General features: G+C 40.3%; 1 protein-coding gene and 1 long non-coding RNA gene across 2 annotated transcripts in view; one reads left to right on the top strand and one right to left on the bottom strand.

Annotated features, from left to right (window-relative positions):
- LOC111871913 (laminin subunit alpha-1) overlaps positions 1-23,597 on the top strand; it is a gene marked incomplete at its 5' end in the record, with an annotated part of 161,617 nt that overhangs the window by 38,513 nt on the left and 99,507 nt on the right. The window lies entirely within an intron of this gene.
- Positions 1,805-4,797, bottom strand: LOC117282912. The gene is made up of 3 exons (XR_004513837.1): positions 4,704-4,797; positions 3,156-3,295; positions 1,805-2,914 (listed from the first exon to the last, which is right to left on the bottom strand). It is a non-coding gene; the product is annotated as an uncharacterized LOC117282912 (long non-coding RNA).

Here is a 23,597-nt window from a genome sequence, read left to right as displayed (position 1 = left end):
TATCTACTTTTGGAATTCATAATATTATTTATACGCATTTAGTGACTAAACACAAACAACAGAAGAACAAACTCCGTGGCATGAGTCCGCAACCGAACTATACCGACCGAGCGACCGCCGCTTGTCGGCGAAGGTTAGTGCCAACTTCAGCGGATAGAGGGTGTCGCGTGGTCAGCGCAACGAATCCCCACGGCTGTTGATGTCGATTTTCTAGACCGGAGCCGCTATTTCCTTGAGATAGCTCCTCAATTATCCTCATTAGGCTGAGTGGACCCCGTTCCAGACCCACTACTTCTCAGAAAATCTGGTAGCGCAGGGAATCTAACCCGGACATCTGGATCTATAGGCAGGAACTGTGACCACTAGACCACAGAGGCGGTCCGTGAAATACTATTATAGAGATTAAAGCGCGGATGAGATGGGCCATATAGCATGCATGCAGGTAATGAGAGATGCATGCAAAGTTTCAGTTGGGCAGCCTGAAAAGAAGGGACCATTTGTAAGACTATATGTAAGAAAGATAAAGCTATCCCTGTAACAAGCCGTGGAGGCCCATAGGGTTGTGACATGTTGAGGCTCCCACATTTTCTCCAGACAATGGGTTAACAGATGGCGGTGAGGTTGTCAGCCTTACGCGCCGGCCGCCCTTTACCCCTAACAATTCTTCCTGGTACTCATTTCTGTTAGAGGCTGAGTCGACCCCAGGGCCATAGTGCGGCTGGAAGGATGAGGTGAATTGAAAAAAAAAATTCAATGATTTCATCGGGATTTGATCCCGTGACGTTTCTGCTTGTAGCGTAGTGACTCAACCAACTACGCTACCGCGTGCTCCCTGGAGACTATATGTATACGGATTATATTAAAATTGGCCTCAAAAGAATGTGTAAGGGCTTTTACTGGATTTTTGGAACTTAAGATAGAGTAAAGTTGTGGGATTTTGTGAACATGGTAATGAACCTTCGGGTGCCTTAGAGGCGGGTTGGGCAACTGTCACGTTCTCAAGGACTTTGTTCTACGAAGCTGGTTATTATTACCACCCATTGTTATAGCTGATGAGTCATTGATGAATGACCAGCCTTCCGACAGAAGCGGTGCTTTGAAAGGCAGGACCAGTGACAGGAATGAAACCGCGAAGAAAGAAGCGGATTATTGCTCCTTTGAAGTAAATTACTTTGCATAGAAAGGCTGAGGATTGGGCCAGTTTAGATTTTTTTAGCACATTGAAGCTAGTAGCATTAATCTGCCCTCCTCTTCATGAAATTCATCCTTACGGTTCCTTCCTCATATTTCTTGAGTATGTGGGCCCGATTCATCACTGCCAAACTTTCAGTTTTCCTGTCTTGAAAGTTAAGATCGATGACTTAAGAATAATGTTCATTAGTTTAATTATCATGTTGAAGTTTTAATAAGAATGCGCTGATGCTGTGTAACAAACGTGACTATAATTTAATATAGCGTTGGCCCTGCAACAGGAAATCTCGTTTTTGTACTTACCTTCTTGTTAGATGAAGTTCTGGAAATTGTTTCTCTGTGAAATAATAGCNGAAACGGGTTTCTCACGGTGTTGTCGCTTGCAGATTTCTTATACTTTTTCTTCTACCCTGAAGATGGGGGCGATACGTTCCTCCGAAACGTCGGTTAACACCACATATACACGGTGCCAAATCCCAGAAGACTGCTTTCTTCTTAATAGTGTGCTGCTTGAAATATGATACAAATTACTTTGAACACTTCCTTTCAGCAATAGAATTTATTATAGATGTTAGAAAATGTAAATGTTATAAAGTGATAAGATGGGCTTGACGATAGCTTCAGCAGCAACAGAGGTGCAGATGTTCCTCACACGAGAGTCCAGCAGATGTGTTGTGAAGTAAAAGAATGTGCAAATGGGGAGGAGGGAGCAGCTAACCAGAAATTCAAATTAAATAACTAGTACATGCGGTAACAAGTTTAGCTGGGCGGGCTACTAACCGAGAAATCAAATTTAAATTCCCGTCATGTTTCTGAAAGACTGTTTCCTTCTCATTGTGCCGAGGCGTCTAGTGTCCGCGTGGATGGTTTCGCAGAACGTATAGTTGAAGAGAACTAAAACTAATTTTATGTGCGAATTGAGGTTTTCTTTACTTCCGGGGAAGTAGCATCAGGTGCTGGGTGGGCCCCAGGGCCAGTAAGGGGAGAATATCTTTGTGACAAGACTGAAATCCCTGTCATCTAACCTAATTGCTGTAAGCCCTGACCGATTTAACTTGACTCTTTTGAGATCAGGGTGCTGAAGAGGATATATGAATGTGAGCGAGGATATGTAACAAGCTAATGAAAAAAAAATATTACATAATAAAGAGCTTCATAATTTTTTACTCTTCGATAAAAATTATGATACTGATCAAGTCGAGAATAACGAGACGAGAGCATTTGAGATGTCGCAGTTTAATCGGAAAACCTGAAGGAGAGAGACTACTTGGTAGACCTTAACATAGATGGGAGAACAGTATTGAAATGAATCTCAAAGAAACTTGGAGTGAGAATGTAAACCGGTTTGCATTGACTGAAGATGCGGTCTAGTGGTGGACTGTTGTTAGCATGGTATTTCACGTTTAAGTAAATCAATATTCGGAATGCTAATAGATGGTGGGCCTTTACATCTGAACATCTTCACACGTGCATAGAAATGATGCTTCTATTCTCAAATAAGGACGTGGTGCATTTTCTTTATGTAAGATGCCTTTATCCAGAATAAAAATGCTGAACTGTTGAGAGACCACCCGCTAGATGCACGAGTATACTTATTCCGGCAAAGTTCAGTAACTCCGTGTCAGCCAATCCTGTATTTCCAGATGCACGGAGGGGTGACGCCAGCGTACATCCTTTCTGGGTGATTTCTTGAGCCTTCAGTTTCACAGTTGACAGAGCTGAACTGCGGATCGAAAGGCACATCTGCAACTTTAGTTTCAAGCTTATCAAGCGCTCCATAGAAATCATTTCCAGTTGGAGTGGGCATATTTTTTGTGTTTGTTCTTCGGGTACGTTTGGTGGACCTAAGATTGATATTGTCAAGGGTGTGTGTGACGATTAGGACGGGGATTGGATTGGTAATTGTGTTTATTGCTCACTCCTTGTACAATCACTCGTAATTGCAATTAATTACAATAACTCACGATAAATCTTCAGCCGAACCGATCTCCCCATGGCTGCCTAGGACTCAATGCAGACTGGACCGCCTCTCACCAATTGAACTACTGGCCCCAGAGTCACTCGTTCATATACTCGTATTTTTCTGTTAAACTCTCTACGTAATCTACGAAATGTAATCAAATGTTCCCATTATTAACTTTATTATTGTTTTTCGACACAAGTGATGGATATACATATACTTTATATGAAAGGCATCAACCCCACAATACTAGTGCTCAGATATTAGATATGGAAATCACTGACTACGATCTGAACCTAAGAAAATATCATTCAACATTCTTCTAAGCATTAGAACAAAAAACGAACACTTCACTATATATGTTCTACACTAAACTATAAAATACAATTAAAAGACTGTCAGCTCTAACAACTCGTGCTTTCCTGTAAACAATGTGATTCTGTAAGCAGTTTAATAGATGGCAAGAATGCAATCCTTTGTCTATCACACCGAAATACACATGTAGCTTACAAATCACTTGCCACCATTCTTCATGCTATAACACATAAGCTACACACCACTGTGCACATTTTACGCTGACATTGAACAGGATTGCCAGCATAACACCAATGACAACATGTGTCTCACTTAGCATACCACCTTGTTATAAGCAAGAATTCTTCATGCAAACAAGATATGTACATAAAAGGGGAAACTTTTGAATCCACTGTGGATGAATGGATATCTCAACATTCTTGAAAACACTCCAAAACCTCACTACACATCACTGTATATATTACACACAAAAATATAACGTCACGCTAGAGAATTTGAACTTCACTTTACACACGACATTCCTGTGACCAAAACAACATACATTATACCCACCAATCTCCGTCACACAGAACTAAGATATAATTTCAAAAAATAACTTCTTCAATGGGAACTAGAAATTCACTTTGCACCCTCATCTTACAAGTACTTATAGGAATGCAAAAAAAAAGTATATCATTCTGACTGAAAACTTAATCACCACACTACATACCAAAACTACGCCATGTTTTCTGTCATACTAAATATGCACTTATAAAATCTAATTCACTGTCTGTTCATATAACCACTAAAACACAAATTTTCCATAAATCACTGTACCTACGCGTACTTCACACGGGATTATTAATAATAGTGCAAGAATAACCTCAAAGACACATTGTTTTTCAGTACACACCAACTAATCTTATATGCACTTACTTTCGTTAAATCAATAAATGTACGTTAAGGCGTATTCTTCCTTCACACATACTTCAGTTTCATGGTTCAGAGGGAAAACACTTCGATTTCGTTGTGGAACAGAGGAAACACAAGTTTATAAAATTTGGTGCACTCGCCATTACGCGGTCCAGGATAATACACACATTAAAGCCTACCATTTGCACTATCTCACTGAATCTTTTAAGATATACTTTCAGGCAGATAATTAATCAGCACTTGTGCAATTTATGTATATAAACATACACACAAAACACCGTCTTATTATTTATAAACACCTCTTCATATCAGGAAAGAAACGTACCTTGACTGTACACCGGATATGAAGATCACAGTGAGAGGGTAGCCAACCTCTTAACAGTACTGAAACAGAAACATTCGAATACAGGACGGTAATTTTTCACCCTATTTTTTTTCTCATTTTCGTGTATAATACGTATTATTCTACTTCGTATCCAGGAAGGGAAATTGGGGCGAAACAAACGCCAAGCAGTCACTGAATTAGTCTCGTATCCATCCACGAGAAAGAAGGGAACGATTTCACTGATAATAAAAATTTTTCGTCATAACGTTATGCCATTGGAGGGCAGCATAATGCCATAATATGTGATATTCAGTAATCATTTGTATCACCGTGGGGGATGCCCAAACTCGTGAGGTGGGAGCGGCGTTTTCGACACAATCTAAGCTGTGACGTAGCAATATAACCTCGGAATATAAGAGCATAGATTAATATTATGGGGGGGAAAACAGTCAACACGCTCAATTTTTTACATAACGTCATATTTCGATTTATATTCCATGTTACGACAGTCCTAAATTACGTTCCGTTAAATAGCAGCTTCGTAAATGACGTCACTCTTAGGTGACTACTGCGCATCCATTTTTTACCTTGGTGAGGCGAAGCTCGGTAATACACGCTAATGTTAGGTTGTGAGTCTACATTATGTAAGGTGTGCGCAAATGACTGCTGCGCATCGTTATGCTGAGTTGAGCACTGTTTTGCCGTCGGCAATATCTTACGATTGAATTTCTGTGATAGCGTATAAAATCATTATATATTTATACGGGACATTTTATTTCCGAATTTTCTCACATGTTAAACTCTTGCATATATTTTTCTGTTGAACTCTACGTAATCTATGAAACCTGGAATATATTACGATATTTATAATGGTCGTAAATGAATTTTTTTCTCGAAATATTGACATTTCAGAACGCTCTCAAGTGCGTGATATCACAGTTATCTTCCTTGACTCTTACAATTTCCAACAGTTCGCGAAATATTCTCTTTTCGAATGTTCTCATTATTAACTTTATTACGTTTTTCGACACAAGTGATGGATATACATATACTTTATATGAAAGGCATCCACCCCACAATACTAGTGCTCAAATATTAGATATGGAAATCACTGATTACGATCTGATCATAAGAAAATATCATTCAACATTCTTCAAAGCATTAAAACAAAAACGAACACTTTACTATATACGGTCTACACTAAACTATAAAATACAATTAAAAGAATGTCAGCTCACTTGAAACCTCACTACACATCACTGTATATATTACACAAAAAATATAACGTGACGCTAGAGAATTTGAACTTCACTTTACACTCGACAATCTTTGGACCAAAAGAACATACATTATACCCACCAATCTCCGTCACGCAGAACTAAGATATAAATTCAAAAATAACTTCTTGAGTCGGAACTAGAAATTCACTTTGCACCCTCTTCTTACAAGTACTTATAGGAATGCAAAAAAAAAAATATATCATTCTGACTAAAAACCGACTTACACGTGTAATATACAGACGGTATATACCAAAACTACACCCTGTTTTCTGTCATACCATGTATATTTTATCTCAGCATCCTGTTGCACTCTATACGATAAATGATACACACTCCGTCCCAAGTGCAAACAATATATATTATATGTCTTTGATCAAAGACATATAATATATATTGTTTGCACTTGGGACGGTGTGTGTATCATATACCATATATGCACTCATAAAATCGAATTCACTTTTTGTCCATATAACCACTAAAACACATTTTGCGCAAGTCACTGTACCTACGCGTACTTCACACGGGATTATTAATAACAGTGCAAGAATAACCTCAAAGACACATTGTTTTTCAATACACACCCACTAATCTTATATGCACTTTCTTTCGTTAAATCAATAAATGCACGTTATGGCGTATTCTTCCTTCACACATACTTCAGTTTCATGGTTCAGAGGGAAAAACCACTTCGATTTCGTTGTGGATCAGAGGAAGCACAAGTTTGTAAAATTGGGTGCACTCGCCATTACACGTCCAGGATAATACACACATTAAAGCCTACCATTTGCACTGTCTCACTGAATCTTTTAAGATATACTTTCAGGCAGATAATTAATCAGAACTTGTACACATATGTATATAAACATACACACAAAACACCGTCTTATTATTTATAAAGACCTTTTCATACCAGGAAAGAGACGTACCTCGACTGTACACCGGATATGTAGGTCACAGTGACAGGGTAGCCAACCTCTTAACAGTACTGAAACAGAAACATTCCATTATCATTTCGAATACAGGACGGTAATTTTTCACCCAATTTTTAACCGTTTTCTTGTATAATACGTATTATTCTTCTTCCTATGCAGGAAGGCCAATTGGGGCGAAACAAATGCCAAGCAGTCACTGAATTTGTCGCGTATCCATCCGGGAGAAAGAATCGAACCATTTCGCTGATAATAAAGATATTTCGTCATAACGCTATGACGTTATTGCCGGCGGCAATGTCTTACGACTGAATTTCTCTCATAGAGTATGAAATCATTATATATCTATACGGGACTTCTTATTTCCGAATTTTCTCAACATTTTAAAGGCTTTCATAATATCCTCGGGGCGGTTTCCATGTCTACTGTTTACGTGTATTTTTTTGTCTTTACTTAGCAACAGGCTGGGCTGTTTACCTAGAATCGGTCTCTGCTGGAATATGTTTATCGAGCCGTTACCTAGCACTTGGTCTATACGTCACAATATTGTGGCCATAAGTTTACCTTCCATCACGACGACTACATTTAGTTGTTCCATTTGAGACTTGGTGAATAATACTGATGTGGCAGAGTGGACAATGTTCACTCCAGTGTGATATACGAGTTTACAACTCTTCAGTCCTCATTCACCTTACATGTTTCGATTCAAAAGAATCATCCTCAGAGGCGCACCTCTACGATAAGGAAATACTGTCACATAAGGTATTTTAACAATATGCACTTAAGCTATGTCTACTGCTTAGTATATAAATTTTTTATCACGGTTGGTTTTGATGTTTGTCTTAGGCACTCACAATGGCGCTTCTTGAAGTGTAGATTTACTTATGATGATGTTTCTTTTAGTGTATTTCCTGGTTATTCTGACTGGGGTTTTCCACTGCACGCAATATTGTGTTCACTTTTCCATACAGGAGCCTCCCAATGCATTTAAAATTGTATTAAAATGTCCATGTAAAAATTAGTTATTATATTAAAATATCCTGAGCCGACATTGGGTCATGTTGTTTTCCTCCTCATGGTGGGAGATGTTTATTTCTCTTGATTTTATGTTCTGTAAATATATTATTATATTATTTTTTATTTTATTCTATCTTATATAGTTATATATAATGCTTTTAGGTTTATTAATGTGTCTAGTTAGGCCTTACCTTATTATTAATAGTGTAGTTTACTTGCTTGCTGTGTCGTTTGTACTGTTTTGAATGGTGCTATGTCTCGTATTATATTCTTGCTGTGTTTATGACCTTGAAGAGGGTGTGTTCAAGTGATGTATAATAAGGTCAAACATGTTGTTTTGATTGTTTGTTTCTGTTCATCTGTCAATTTGTTGTTTTTTGTAGTAGTATATTTGGAATTCCTCGTTTGTATTCATTATATTACTCTTATTAGCTAATATTAAGATAGCATTTAAAACAACCCACACAACAGGCAGAGCACTACAAGAAAAACACAACACAAACCCATACGAGCAAAGTGGTATTTACAAATTAACTTGCCAAAGTTGCCATCAAGTATACTTGTACATAGGCCAAACAGGAAGGAAATTATCAACACGATATAGCGACCACATAAGGAACATAAGATTAAATAGAGATGAATCTGCTTACACCCAACATATACTAAACAGTCGTCATCAATACGGACCAATATCAACGGTCATGGAAATCATCGAAAAAGCTAATAAGGGTAATAAATGAATATAAAAGAGGAATTCCAGTTAGTTACAGTTACAAGTAGTGAATATCCACTAAATAGGCTCACCGTTCCTAACTTGCGTCTTTAGTCACTAATAACAAGACAAACATCTGGGTCTGTAGCCAGGAACGCTGACCACTAGACAACAAGAGGCGGTCTTAGTCACTAGTACACGTGACAACACAGTATTTGTGTGTGTGGGGGGGGGGCGTTTTGTTGAAGAGCCTGCACTTGCAATACAGAGTTGATGGGACGATAACATTAAGATGGATCATAAGCAGTTGGGTTGTTGTTCACTGGCGGACTCCGGTAGTATCGGTACTGAACCGTCGGTTTCTGCCTAGACAGTTTATTATTCAGATGCCATAATTCCACGTTTCATATTTATCAGAATTATCTACTTTTTCTTATTACTATAAGAAGGAATACATGTACGTGTTTGGAAGCTGTATACGAAATGTGTACACGTGTATTTTTAATTTAGATTCAAATTTTCTGCTGTGTTATTAACGAGCGTACAGAAGCTCCCCGACTTACGCAATCGTTCGTTTCGGAACGCCTTGCGTAAATCGAAATTGTTACTATATTATACGTAGGTATATATGTATGCGTGTTTGTGCATGTTTGTGCTTAGTAGAAAGCAGTGAAAGTGACGAAAAACAGAAAAAAAAACTGTAGGAATAGAAAACTGACATTCATTGAAATTTCGTATCCTGGTCCTACTATATAATGAGGAGATCCATAACTTGTACTTTTCTCCAAGTATAATTAGAATGATCAAATAAAGGAGGATGAGATGGGCAGAGCATGTAGCACGTATGAGGAGAAGAGGAATGCGTATAGAATATTGGTGGGAAAGCCAGATGGAAATAACCACTGGGAAGACCAGGGCGTAGGTGGATCTTAAAGAGATAGGATGAGATGATTTGATTGGGTTGATCTGGCTCAGGATAGGAACCATTGGAGGGCTCTTGTGAACACGGTAATGAACCTTCGGGTTCCACAAAATCCTGGGAAGCTCTTGAGTAGCTGCACAATTGGCAGTTTTTCAAGAAGGACTCAGCGCCATGGGTGAGTGAGTGAATCCTACTATATGCCGGGTTAGCTCAGTCGGTACAGTGACGGGCTACAGGCTGCACGACCAGGATTCAATTCCTGGCAGGAGTAAGAGATTTCTGTCTTCTCCACACATAGGACCAGGGACCCACTCAGCCAGCCATCCGACAGCTTCCCCGGGCGTACAGAGGCCTGTGCGCGGTACGTACCACCTCTCCATCTATTGCCGAGGTCACGAATAGTCCACTCTTCCGTACTTCTTCACGGCGTGGACCTTCAGAACTTTACCTTTCTTACATTTAACTTAATCCTGATGCTGTTCGGCACAGTGAAGGCAGCTTTTGGCCGCGTTCATTCACTCACTGAGCTGCTTTGTGTTTCTGTACGCAGATTTTTGTGCATCTCGACAGTCTAGTGTGTGCCACATGGAACAGTTGGGTAAGTCGAGTCTTGTGTAACCCTGGCAACATTTATGCTGTCACTTCCGCTCTGCAGAAGCAGTCTGTGACGGAGATAGGATCTGCTGGCGGGCGGGAACCGAATGGTGAAGAAGTTGAAGGAATTTCATGCGACATTTAGCGACCGCTTGTTAACAAAGCAGAATATTCCTAACTTGACACCGGAAGATGTGTGGAAAGTCGGATGATAACGTTCTCTATCCGCGCGGAAATCCGATAACACACTTATCAAGGCTTGACAAATGGGGCACACTGCATCCTATTTCTCAATGAGCTGCTACAACTTGGTTTGGCACTTCTCCTCTGGTCTTCCACAGCCAACATCAACTTCAAGGACTTGTCTTTAAATTACACAGATTTCATTTCAAAGCGTGTTACATTCATACCAACAGGAGACGTGGTCCTCTGGGTTATGAAACCGTGTAATTTGGTAGGTGGGTACCAGCGATTCAGAGGAATATTTTGAATCAGCTACCAGACTACACGGTGTGAGACCACAGCATGACTCTTTACGTGATTAGAGTTATTGTGTAGGTACGACCCTTTAAAATTAGGGCCACTGTGTTTATGGCTGTGGGTAAACAAACACAAACACAGTGTTCTCCTCTTATGAGCCCTAGGTAACGCCTGGCTTCCGAGTCTGAATGTGTCTGTATCGCATCTCGACACCGCCTGTACTGATTCAGGATTTCCTTGATTCGACATCTTCCACGCGGAGAATTCCACGATAAGATAAGATCTGAAAGTTTGTGACGATTGTACATTAATACAATATTATGTTTCCGGGTCCTTTTTTTATTGAAAACGCCGTTCTCTTTCTATTTAAGACCCAACTTTCCGGAGACTGGATTCCAAAACTTTTTGTTTGAAATAAAACATGATGATGGATAATGTCCAGAAACGTAATATTTGTACCAATATGGTCGATAAACCGCGGATAATAAATCCAGCTATTTCGGCGGCATCCTTCGGAACAGCCTTTACATTGTGAACTTCGGTTTTTGATTCAGGGTCTTTAAAAACTTATCGCTTCCATCTCCGATGTTTGTTATCCCGAGAGAGGATTATCTTGGCTTTTCGCATGTCACGATCAACTGGAAGTACTACACGGGCGAAAAAATGATGAAAAAGAATAAATAAATTAGCAGAGTTTCAGCTCCGAACAATAACTGTCATGATCACGAACGTTATATTAAGAGAGCTTCTACTATCGCGTTGGTAGGGAATTTCTGTTTTGTAATTAAAACTGTTGCAGAAAAATCCGAAGTTCTAAAACTCCAGATACCAAAACCTGCTATTCGGCTTGATACTGAGCTACATCCACCTACTGTACGTCTGCCAGTGTGTCTGTTAGAGGTCTGCTTTGGTGTGATCCTTTTATTTGTTCGCTATTCATAGTGGATGTTTTCCAAGATGTTTCACCGCCAAAATTCTGTATTACTTACTGCCTCCGCCGTAACCACATAACCGCCCGCCTTAGTCTTTTAGATTACAATTTTCTAAAGCATAGCAGTTTCATGTGAAATACTGTCACGGGTTGCTCATAGAATTAAGATATGGAACCGGAAAACCCCGTGTAACGGGGTCAACAATAGAACTTCGAAGAAAGCAGTCTTCTGGGATTTGGCACCGTGTATATGTGGTGTTAACCGACGTTTCGGAGGAACGTCGGTTAACACCACATATACACGGTGCCAAATCCCAGAAGACTGCTTTCTTCATAGTCACCGCCGTGAAAACCTCAAATCTTAAATAGAACTTCGGTTACTTAGTAGCGAGGGGGCGGGTCTGGTCAAGTGGCATTTGTGATGGACAAAGATGCGGTGGGGCAGGTTTTCTCCGAGTACATCGGTTTCCCTTGCCAATCTTCATTGCACCAATTGCTCCACAATCACCCTCACCTATCATCTGGGGCTGGTACAATAGGCCAGAAGTGGCCGTAGTACAAGGGACTTAGTCCCATCCCACTAGCAATAAAAATAGTAGCGAAGATCTCAATACTCGCGACAACAGAGAAATTGCTGAAGACGTCTCCTAGGCAACGGATACAGAAACCTGGCATTACATGGGAGACGCAAAAAGAGAGCGCTTCAAAGAGGTGAACTCCACACGGTTCGAACAGAACCTACCTCAGGGAGAGAAGTGACCAAAAGAGGACAGAATGCGGCAGAAGGATACAGAAGGATAAAGAAGAGAAGAATAGAGGCTAGTGCAGATCCAGACAACAGTGGGAGATTCATTATCCAGAAGGAGTCAAATGTGTGAACTGTTGTAACCAAGTGAGACTCTAATAGAGACGCCCAAATATCAGTCACACGTGACAATATGAATCATGCCAAAAAGAAAGGTAAATTAAATTTACGCATGTCAGGCTTTCAGCTTAAAGGATCGCCAGTGAAACGCTATTTGTTTATTTTAAATTGTACTTTTGGAATTTATGGTTATTTATACTTTTGTTTAATACTTCAGGTTTCCGCGGCGTGGGTTATGAGACCGTGAAGTCTTGTACGTGAGTGCGAACGTTTTGGAGGAACATATTGCCTCAGTCTGTATCTAAAGTTCGCAATTGCCATAAGTTTCAGCGCCATTCTTGTCGGGTACATTCTCCGGAAGCAGAATGTCTACTTCCGGCAGGACATGCGGAGTGTTCAAATGGGGTCATCAATTCGCCCACGAAGTTGACCGAAGAATGAAAAGCAAAAACTTGTGTGAAGGTCGAAATAGACGCTGAATTCCCCCCCCCCCACATTTTAGTGCGGTTACATTCGCTTGTTTTATAGTATGTCCATTTTAAAAGAAAACAAGCTTAACTTTATTCATTCTGGTCCGCCACACTATTCAGTGCTATAGAATGATTTGACTACACTGTCCAGTGTGACTCAAATGCATATATATATATATATATGATGGCTTTACATGTTTCGACCAATTAATGACCATCTTCAGAAGGCAAATAACACCTGAGGAAACTACCGTCACATAAACCATAGTACATTAAGTTCAAAGTTGTCCAAAGTTTTATATAAAGATTTTAATTAAGATTAAATGTGGTGAGTTAAAATATTAANATGTGGTGAGTTAAAATATTAATAAAATTCTTAATGTTTAAAATCTTAAACCGCTAAGTTTTGTGTCTTTGTGTCTCTTCTATCAATGGGACATTGGGTAGACTGCCACCTTTGGAGGTCCTGGCAGTGTTTTTTCTTCTTTATATAGTTGGTTAAGAGTCTGTGTTTGTTAAGANAGATCCTGATTTTCCGGCAGCGGTAAGCTTCTGACGCACGAGCACGAGTAATGTGGACGGGCCTTTAAGTTGCTAGCCCTTTTGTTGTTTGTTGAGTGCCTCAGCAGTGTTTTTTCCCTTCTTTATATAGTTGGTTAAGAGTCTGTGTTTGTTGTTAAGCTGTGTGCTTCAACAAACAACGAAAAGACTAACAGCTTAACAACAAACACTTACTCTTAACCAGAAGAAAGAATAGTGCCCGGACCTTCAAGGACGGCAATTTACCCAGACTCCCCTTGACAGAAGAGGCACGAAACTTAGCGATTTAAGATTTTACATTTAAAGAATTTATTAATATTTTAACTCACCACATTTTATCTGAATTAACATCTTTATATAAAACTTCTGACAGCTTTGAACTTGATGTACTATGATTTATGTAGTTTCCTCAACGTCTTGTTTGTTGCCTTCTGAAGATGGTCATCAATTGGCCGAAACATATAAAGGCACCGCACTTGAGCCACACTGAACGGTGTAGTCATATCATTCTCTAACATAAAAGTATTTTAAGTGTAAGTTTCTCCCGCCCTCGTGTCTGGGGCCTGTACGGTGCTGTCAGAATACCGGCGCAGTCCAAACTTAATATGTACCATTTCTGAGCGGGCCGGAATGGAAGATCCAGTTGTATATGAACGTTCATCTCGATTGTTTGGTCATCCCGAAATATGACTGTAGCTGTAATTACATCTTATTAGTATCTGGAATACTTTCTTACAACATTTGTCAGGAGAAAGTCTTGCACTGTGCTGGCAAAGAAAATATTGCCTCATCTTAACGGACAGAAACGTAGGGAGACAGAAAGAAAGAATGGAAAGAGACAGAGAATAAAAGGAACAGAAAGAAAGTAGGAAAGATTTTTCATTATGCTGGCGAAGCAAATGTTGCTCCATCTAAATAGAAAGAAACGAAGGAAGATGAAAAGTAAAAAGCAAAGAGAAAAAAGACGAAAGGAAGGAATTCGGAAAGAAAGAGAAGGAAAAGAGAGACAGGGGTCGTTAACCATGAATGAGGAAATGCATTCAGTTCGCCGCCATCAGCTGAATCATTGCCAGAGTAAATATCCAACTACAGCCTCAAGTTTCTCACACAAACATTGGCAGTTCGTTACACACAACAAGATATTCTCGAAAGGACGGTGCCAGCAGCCGGATATTCAGAACTAGAGAATATGCAGGACGATTTGAGGAACACAGTTTTCTAGTGTCCAGCCGAAGGCATGTGAATTACTTTCACCCCTTCTTCCGAAATCAGAATGATATAGAAAGGCAGGACGTATCTATAGCATAAGGTTTCTATGAGAACCATCGGAAGTTCGCGGGATATGTTTATATTTCAGTATAGAAGTTTATATATATAAGGTAACCTTGGACTTTACCTTAGAAATTGACAAGTTAGTTACCGGTATTAAAAGTATTTTGAGGAAGAAGGGCATTCGTAACGTCTTAAGTATTCAGCCAATCTGAAGCGCATTTTATACCAAAGTTTATGCAATCATTTACGATGAATTTCGATTAACTGTGGATTTGTAAGTGATTAAACAAATGAATAGAGAAATATTACTCTTTGAAACTGTTTCGAGCAAGTTTCGTGGAGAAGAATGAAACACGTGTTTATGCTGAACATAAATTTTGGGCGGACTTTAGAGAAAATTCAACAAAAGAAATTTTTACGCTGTTGTGACTCTAGAAACTTTCTACACATATTGTGATGAAATTTATGTCGTAAGAGAAGGATTTGTTGCTCGTCGATCCGTGTGCCTGTCCACTCCACCCTGCCTCTTTGACTATGTTTATAGCACAGTACCAAGAGTTATCTTTCATGAATTTAAAATCTAGAGGCAGTAATATAGCGAACGGGCCAGAATTCATTTTTCTTTTAATTTAATCCAGTGTTTAATTATAGTTTTTGCCCAGGTACGTGCTTACGCTTTATGGCTAAACTCTTTCGTGACGAAATTTTAAAACAAGAATTTGGATCCTGTATACTGAATGTTAGTAATTAAAAGCTTCTGCATAACGAATAAATATGTCTTCTTGTAAGAGGAGAAAGTTACCGTTCCTCTTTCACAAATTACCAAATGGTATCTCTCGTATGTGGCCAGTTGTAGAAGGGAGTGATTATGAAATCATGAGATAAATGGATCTGGTTTGCTGTTCAATGTCTTGGTGTAATGGAGATATAAAATATTTCTTGATATCTGTTTCAAGATTACGCGTAAACCCATGTTCATTTACGTAAGAGTTTATATTGTGTTTCTGTTGGTTTACAGCAATTAATAGAACTCGAGGGGGCACGCCGTAGCGCAGTTGTTTCAGGCACTATGCTACAAGACGGAAGGTCGCGAGTTTGAGTCCCGATTATGTGGATTTTTTTAATTGACCTAATGCTTCCAGCCGCACTATGGCCCTGGGATCCACTCAACCTCTAACAGAAATGAGTACCAGGAATATTCTTGGGGGCAAAGGGCGGGCGGCGCGTAGGGCTGACAACCTTACCGCCATCTGTGAGCCGATCGTCTAGAAAATGTGGGAACCTCAACATCTCACAACCCTATGGGCCTCCACGGCCTGTTACAGGGATAGAACTCTACCTTTTTCGTATAGATGTGAATTGATAGAACCCCACAGTTGATCTGACATGCCAGTTACGTGGAAAGCATTTAAGGAAAGCAACTGCTGCATTTCTCATGCCTTGAGCTTTCAGACAGTAACAGAAATGCCTGTTCATGTTTCATAGCACGGATGACTTCCTTTTTTCCCATTTTACATTTTTCAACTTCATTCTAGTGGGAACAGAAAGGTTTTAAAGAGTTTTCTTCAATGATATAGTCCGTCCGTTAAGAGTCAACCGACTTTTCAGAGTGACATGTCGCCTCCATCCTCAGGGTCAAAGTATAAACCAAGGAAGAAACCAGCAAGCAGAGATAACTTCCACCGGACTACATGCTGTTATGTGACAGAAGACAGTACACACTTCATATTCCTCCTGTGACAACCTCGGATCCTACACAGTGGGAGTTCGGCCCCCTCATGCAAGACACAGTGCTGGTAGACAAGTTCCGCACAAGCTGTTTATCGTATGAGATATTCGTAATGTTACGAAAATATGGATAACGCCGTAGTGTTTGGTCAAGAAGAGTATCCCTTTAGAAATTACAAAAGAAATATCCTTTTTTATTTAATCCGCATAGTGGGGGGGGGGTGGAATCCAGTTGGGTCCACTCGGCACGTCGGCCACTGATTGGCCTATTGTACCTGCCTCGGGTGATTATGATGATGGAGAATTTGGCGGAATGAAGATTGGCAGGGGAAACCGAAGTACTCGGAGAAAACCTACCCCAGGTCCACTTTGTCCACCACAAATCCCACTTGACTACACCCGGGTTTGAACGCGGGCCGCCGCTCTGGGAAGCCAGCGACTAACCGCTTGAACTATGGCGCGGCCATGACAAACTGGGTAACTCTTAAGCTTCATGTATTTAATTATTTAATTACTCAGTATTAAAATTGTGTCCTCAGCTTGAGTTCGCTCCTTATAAACTCTGCTTACTTGTTTCACATCATGCATTTTGTTACGTGGGAACTGGAGCACGGCCGGCTCTGAAATCGGCGATAGATTGAAGATATTGGTACAGCAATCCAACTTGTTGCAGGCTCTCGGATTGCAGAGATATTCATTCCCTGTTGGAAAAAATACGAACACATATCATAATGGTATTATTTAGGATAAATAGTAACGTTTAGAGGTTTGGTTTAATAAATGACAATGTGACGCATGAATTTTTTGACCGGTATATCGTTGTGCAAAGCAATTTATTGGCAATGCGTCACTAATTAAGGAACAGGACACAAAGAAAACACTGCTCAAATATTGTTGGCCGCGTGTTGCGGGCGTTGCCTAGCAATGGATTTACATGTCACAGTAATGATAATAATAATCCCGTAGTAGCTGTAGAATGAAAACAAGATGATGACGAAGAAAATCAATGTGCGCAAATGGTGACTACCCGCGCAGAGTTTCTTATGCCTGTTAGGTACAACTTGTCACCAATCGTCCGGGACCAGTCTTCCTGTCGGATTACATACAGTTCAGGGTGGATAAAGCTTATTAGCCACGCTGTATGGAGGTTTCTGGTTTGTGTGGCACTCCTTACACCAGAATGACCAGCATGACAATCTCGGCTGTTGATACAGCATCGTTTTCAAGCCCGTTTTGCGTCTTTTTAAGTTCATGGTCAGTAACTTGTTCGCTTGTGTCTCTGAAAGGATGTGCAGCTAATATTTGTGACCAATAGTAAAGCGGTTCGTGTGCCATTCGCCCCTGGTGGGTTCAGTGGAAATGTAAGCTGCTTGCGGACTTCACCTGTGGAGAGATCTAGGCAAAATGGTGGCTTTCTTTCCACGTGATACACTCTTAATATTGTTCACAGCTTGAGTATTTTGTCTCTTAATATCCTGATGTTCTTTGGGCTTATGCTGAATTAATTATACAGTTAACAACTTACGACGAAATGAATTGGTTTAATAGAACAAAAACAGGTGAATGAATTACACGAGGCTTCATTTAAAATGTCGGCGACTTTGATTTCTCTTCAAGACACTTATTTTCAGGGAACGTTTCTCTTTGTCCCGAAGACGTAAATCAATTTTTTGTTTATATTTAAGCGAGTTCTGAATTGCTCGAACTTGCTGTAACGAGGTTGTCCTGTACAACGTGAGCGAGGACAGTAGAACTGCGACCTTGTACACACATCTTCATTCTAACGCCAATAAGTGAGCCCAGTGGGCAAACACAACATTTTCAATACAGTTGCTGACAAGAGACATGCAAATAGCTTAGTCACATCAACTGGTTGTTGTTGTTGTTGTTGTTGTTGTTGTTGTAGTTCAATGCCTCCGAAACTTGGAACTAAAATTGTTGGATCAGCAAGGTGCTTTTTGATACAAGGAATCTCTAGGTGTTCTTGTTTGTACCAAGTTACGAAATGTACACAAAACGTAACGATTTTGGCCCGTTCGCTTTGTAATACCTGAAATTGTTATCAATATATGTGTGTTATTCTTGTTTTATCGGTAAGGTGTTCAAGTTATGTTCGTTTACGCTGCTCCATAGCTCAAGCGGTTAGTCGCTGGCTTCCCACCGCGGCGGCCCGGGTTCGACCCCGGGTCTGGTCAAGTGGGATTTGTGGTGGACAAAGTGGCGCTGTGGCGGGTTTTCTCCGAGTACTTCGGTTTCCTCTGCCAATCTTCATTTCACCAGTTTCTCCATCATCATAATCACCCGGGGCAGGCTACAATAGGCCAATCAGTGGCCTCCGTGTCGAGTGGACCCAGTTGGACTCCATCCCCCACTAAGCGAATTAAAAAAAATATGTTTGTTTATTTACTTTCTTAATTCCTGAGTGATATTTGGATTTTGGATGCATCTCCGTGCTAGTCTTAATCAGTAATTTTACTTGTTTACTATGCACTTCCCAGCCTCCAGTAGACCTATACAGACATTCACTTTCAGCTGTACGCAATATGTTTTATAAAATTCAAGTAATTTAATAGATAAATGTACTATTATTTGAAGTTTTAAATTTTAACTTTTAAATAGTTGGAATGTTATATGAGTACAAAGGATGTTATAAACTATGAAAAAGGATTTTTATATGATGGAAGCAGGTTTTCGCAGCATTGAAATTTTGTAAAGAAAGAAACCACTAATAAATTAGTGATTAGTGTTGATAGTAATGCATTGTAAATAGTTGTGTATGCTATTTTGAGTTTTCGGTTGAGAAAGGAGTTGACGGATTGTTGAGAGTAACTTAGAACTGTATAATCTCTAAATTTGAAAATGAACGTCAAATTAAATTAATTAAAATTAAATGAAGTACCCAGTTTAAAAAGGTGGCTGTTTGACGTATGTACAGGGTAGCCCTGCTCCCTAACCCGACTTCATTGTAGGCCGAAATGAAATATATCAGTGGCCCGTGTGAATGTCATCTGTGACACAGGTTCAGCCGAACAGGAAGAGACTGTCAATCCAGCCGTGACACTTGTGACTTGACTTCTGCTATCCCCGGGGTAGATCGTTATCGGAGTATATTGCAGGAAATTGTTAAGAGCCTGAAATATATCAGCTGTTACAGTGAAGGCGCTCATTCTATTTTATATCTGGCTGAATTATTCGGCATATAAAACATTAAGAACAAGTTTTGTGTATTTAACATTTTCACTAGATTAAATGTATGAACTGTCTCCGCCCGCTCAAACACTGGCATCGTGGGTTCGAATCCCACTCGAGGCATGATTGTGTATGTTTATTCTGTTTGTGCTGTTCTTTGTGCAGGTAACGGGCTTACGACGGGCTGATCCCCCGTCCAGGGAGTCGTACCGACTGTGTAAAAGATCAAACTGAAAAAGCCGCCAAGGCCCAAGAAAGGGCTATAGATAGATAAAAATATATTGATATATTTGCCTTGCTTATTAAGCGGTTTCACACTGGACTGTAAAAATGATCTTTTGTTTTATTTTATTTTTGTTCGTCCCACAGTACCGAAATTGAAACTGCGTATCTTGGCCTGTCTCTGTATACATTTTTTTCTCACTGAAACTTACAACATTTTTCAGTTTAATCGGTCAGGACTGGTCTGTTGTATGCCATGTTTATTTAATTTGATCAGGTGTAAAGTGGAACGTTGCCTGAGTTTCTTATAGTTCAAAGGAGGCAGAAGCAAAGAAAGAAGATAATTTCATTTATTTCAGTGTAGGAAGTTGAAATAAGAGGAAAGAAGAAATGAGAAAGAATATAGACCGGAAGGCTGGAGGACATGTAGTCAAGTAAACTCAGAGGCAGAGGCAGGGACTACACGGAAATATAATGAATGAATTAAAATGTGCTGGAACGCTGGTCGGACGGCCATTATCTATAGACTGTAAATGAAAACAATGAACTACAGAAACAAATAAATAGTAAAACAGTATGGAGCCAATTATAAAACTGACTGGCAAAGAATAAATACACAGAGTCTGTAGACCGAGCGGTCTGTTGGACGGGGAAGTAGAGATGCGAACCGGAATGGGAGTTGGCCGCGCTCTAGCTCAAGCGGTTAGTCGCTGGCTTCCCACCGGGTTCGATCCCGGGCTTGGACAAGTGGGATTTGTGGTGGACAAAGTGGCGCTGGGGCAGGTTTTCTCCGAGTACTTCGGTTTCCCCTGCCAACCAGTTGCTCCACAGTCACCCTCACCTTTTATCTGGGGCTGGTACAACAGGCCAGAAGTGGCCGCAGTACAAGGGACTTAGTCCCACCCCACTAGCAATAAAAAAAAACCCTGTGTTTGGTGCTGCTACTTCGCTGAGCCACGGAACGACCTTCATTGTACTAATTGTGAGAGTCATAATTGCTGATCCTGAACGGAATTAACTCCAGAGACTGGCAGAAGACAAAATACGGTTTATGAGTCAGGTCTGTCAGGGACAGACGCGTGACATGTTTCAATGTAAATGCTGCGTGTCCAGCAGTAGGCTTCTCAGAACACGTTAATGACATCAACCGCTGTCTGGCGTTTTTATGACTTAATGGGTTCAAGTATGCTACCTAATTGAACATAACATGGGATATGACTAGCGTCTACACGGCTTTCTTTGTAAGAATTTCGGCTATTGTCATTGCTAATCCTCGATAGCTCAGTCATTATAGTGACTGCTTGAGATGGACGGCTGGCATCAAGTGTGCGGCATCATGAGAACAAATTTATGAATGTACAAGGGAAGTTTCCATCTTAATATTTAATTATTTTAGTTGTATTTCTGGGCGGCCCATCGGCACGTTTGCAGTATGCCTATATAAAATGTAAAATGTCTCTATGCTGACAGACTCCGTAGTCTGTAGTCCGCAAGCGAACTATACCGAACGACCTCAGCTTGTCGACGAAGTTAGTGCCAACTTTAGTGGCTAGAGGGTGTCGCGTTGTCAGCGCAACGAAACCCCACGGCCGTAAATCTCGGTTTTCTAGACATGGAGTAAAATTACTAAGATTGTTGCAATTGTGATCAGGAACATGAAGTTTCAGTAGTTTCACTGATATGAAACTAAAAGTGATCAAAATCAAAATCTTCTAAAAAAATTCAAATTTAAATATTTTACGATGTTTGAAAATACCAAAAAGTGAAGTATGTTGGAAATGAGGAATAAAGTCCGGAAAAAAAATGTTGAAGGCTGGAAGTTTTTTGAATCTTTCAGATTTTGAAAATATTCGTGATATAAGAAAATGAAGTTGCTGGGAATTTAAATATATAGGACATTCTTGAGAGTTTAAAAATCACCGAAATCACCGAAGTTACAAAAATTGAAAATCTTCCGAGAATTATAAAAATCATTTTTGATTTTTCGCAGATATGAGAAATTTGAAAATTGTAAAAAGTTTGTAAAAAAAATATGTTCTTTTAAAGTGTTGATGGTTTGAAAATTTTCAAATATGCCTAATGTAAAAATTTTCTATAGTTTCGAAGCACTGGTGGATTAACCGTGGCCTTATATATGAAACTAACATAGCCGATCTCAGGATTTTTATTTACAGTTATATCGTTATGATAAGTGATATGAGACTGTGATTTATGCGCCTGCTACAACGATTTTGACAGAAGTGACTGTACCTCGCGTATGCGTTCATGTTTTCCCCCCCATATTTTAATATCTGATGTTTGTGTACATTGTGTGTGTGTATAAAACAGTAGTGGTTAATGAGATTTTATTAGCGCTGGGAGGGAGCAAGGGACAGTGCAGCTGGAACATTTCAAATTCCTGCGCACCGTCGGGCGACTGACGAATATTGCAGAAAACATATAACAGCCGAATTCATTGTCGACATTCGAACCGGCGGCCTGCCGATTACGTATGACACCCGATTTGTTCGCGATGTTTGATGTAGTCTCACTGCTCACGGTTCACTCCTTTGAGGACTGGTTTCCTTCAGTGCGGGACCATGTGGTTTATTTAAATGAGACCCCAGGAATATACAGACGTCTTCCATCTACTTCATGGGATCCCGTATCGAAGCAAAAGAGTCACTGTGTGTCATTGGAACGTTCCAAGAATTATCACCCCCAGCAGGGACGCAAGTTTCAGCTTCCAGCGTTCTCTGTTTCACCACCACCGTCACTGTTTATCAGTCACGGTATAAATATTTTTAGTTCATTCGTTCATTCATCATTGGCTCTACAGCCCTCTAGTGGGTCCTGCCTCTTCCTCAGGTTCGTAATCTTGTTTACACAGACTGTAGGACTTCTTGGACGAGTGACCCTATAAAGACCGTATACCGCAGCCAAAACGTGTGGAAGACTGTAAGAAATGTTCAGATCGCTGTCTGGTATGCTATGATACAGTATAATCCCAAAATCTAGGAAAAACATACTGTCTCACATCCTCAGCGTCGCCTTTGGTAAAAATAAAAGTAAAGCAAAGCTATCCCTGTACCAGGCCGTGAAGGCCCATAGGCTTGTGAGACGTTGAGGGTCCCACATTATCTAGACAATCGGCTCACAGATGGCGGTAAGGTTGTCAGCCTTACGCACCGGCCGCGCTTTACTCCCCAGGAAAAATATTTAATTCCTGGTACTCATTTCTGTTAGAGGCTGAGTAAACCCCATGGCTAGTGCGGCTGGAAGGATTAGGTCATCTGAAAAAAAATCCAATGACCTCATCGGGACCTGAACCCGCCACCTTCCGGCTTGTAGAATAGCCCCTCAACCACTACGCTACCGTAGCTGACAGGTGAGCCTCGCTCTTGCTCTGTGTTCGGGAACCCCTAGTTCCCATCTTTGTTCGCAGACCGCCAAACGTGATTTGAAATTTTTCGTGATTTCCCTGAGTTCCTGAGGGAAATTCCGGGATAGTGACGCATGATTCGCTCCTCATCATTTCCAATTCATTTTCACAAATCGTCGTACAATTGAACATTGTCTGAGCTGCTTGCAGCGCCTCTAAACAGCCATAAACAAATAAAACGTCTTATTAAAACCCCCGACGTCGGAGTAATTCACACCATCCTGTAAATAAATATAAATAATTGTTTCCAAAAACGATTCTTCTTAAATATCTGAGCATGTGGTGAGTCTTCTTCCTCTTCTTGTATTCCTGTTGCTCCCAC

Source organism: Cryptotermes secundus, unplaced genomic scaffold, assembly GCF_002891405.2.
Source record: "Cryptotermes secundus unplaced genomic scaffold, Csec_1.0 scaffold1726, whole genome shotgun sequence".
NCBI lineage: Eukaryota > Metazoa > Arthropoda > Insecta > Blattodea > Kalotermitidae > Cryptotermes > Cryptotermes secundus.
The sequence above is the reverse complement of the archived record's forward strand: the minus strand, read 5'-3'. Positions and strand labels throughout refer to the sequence as shown.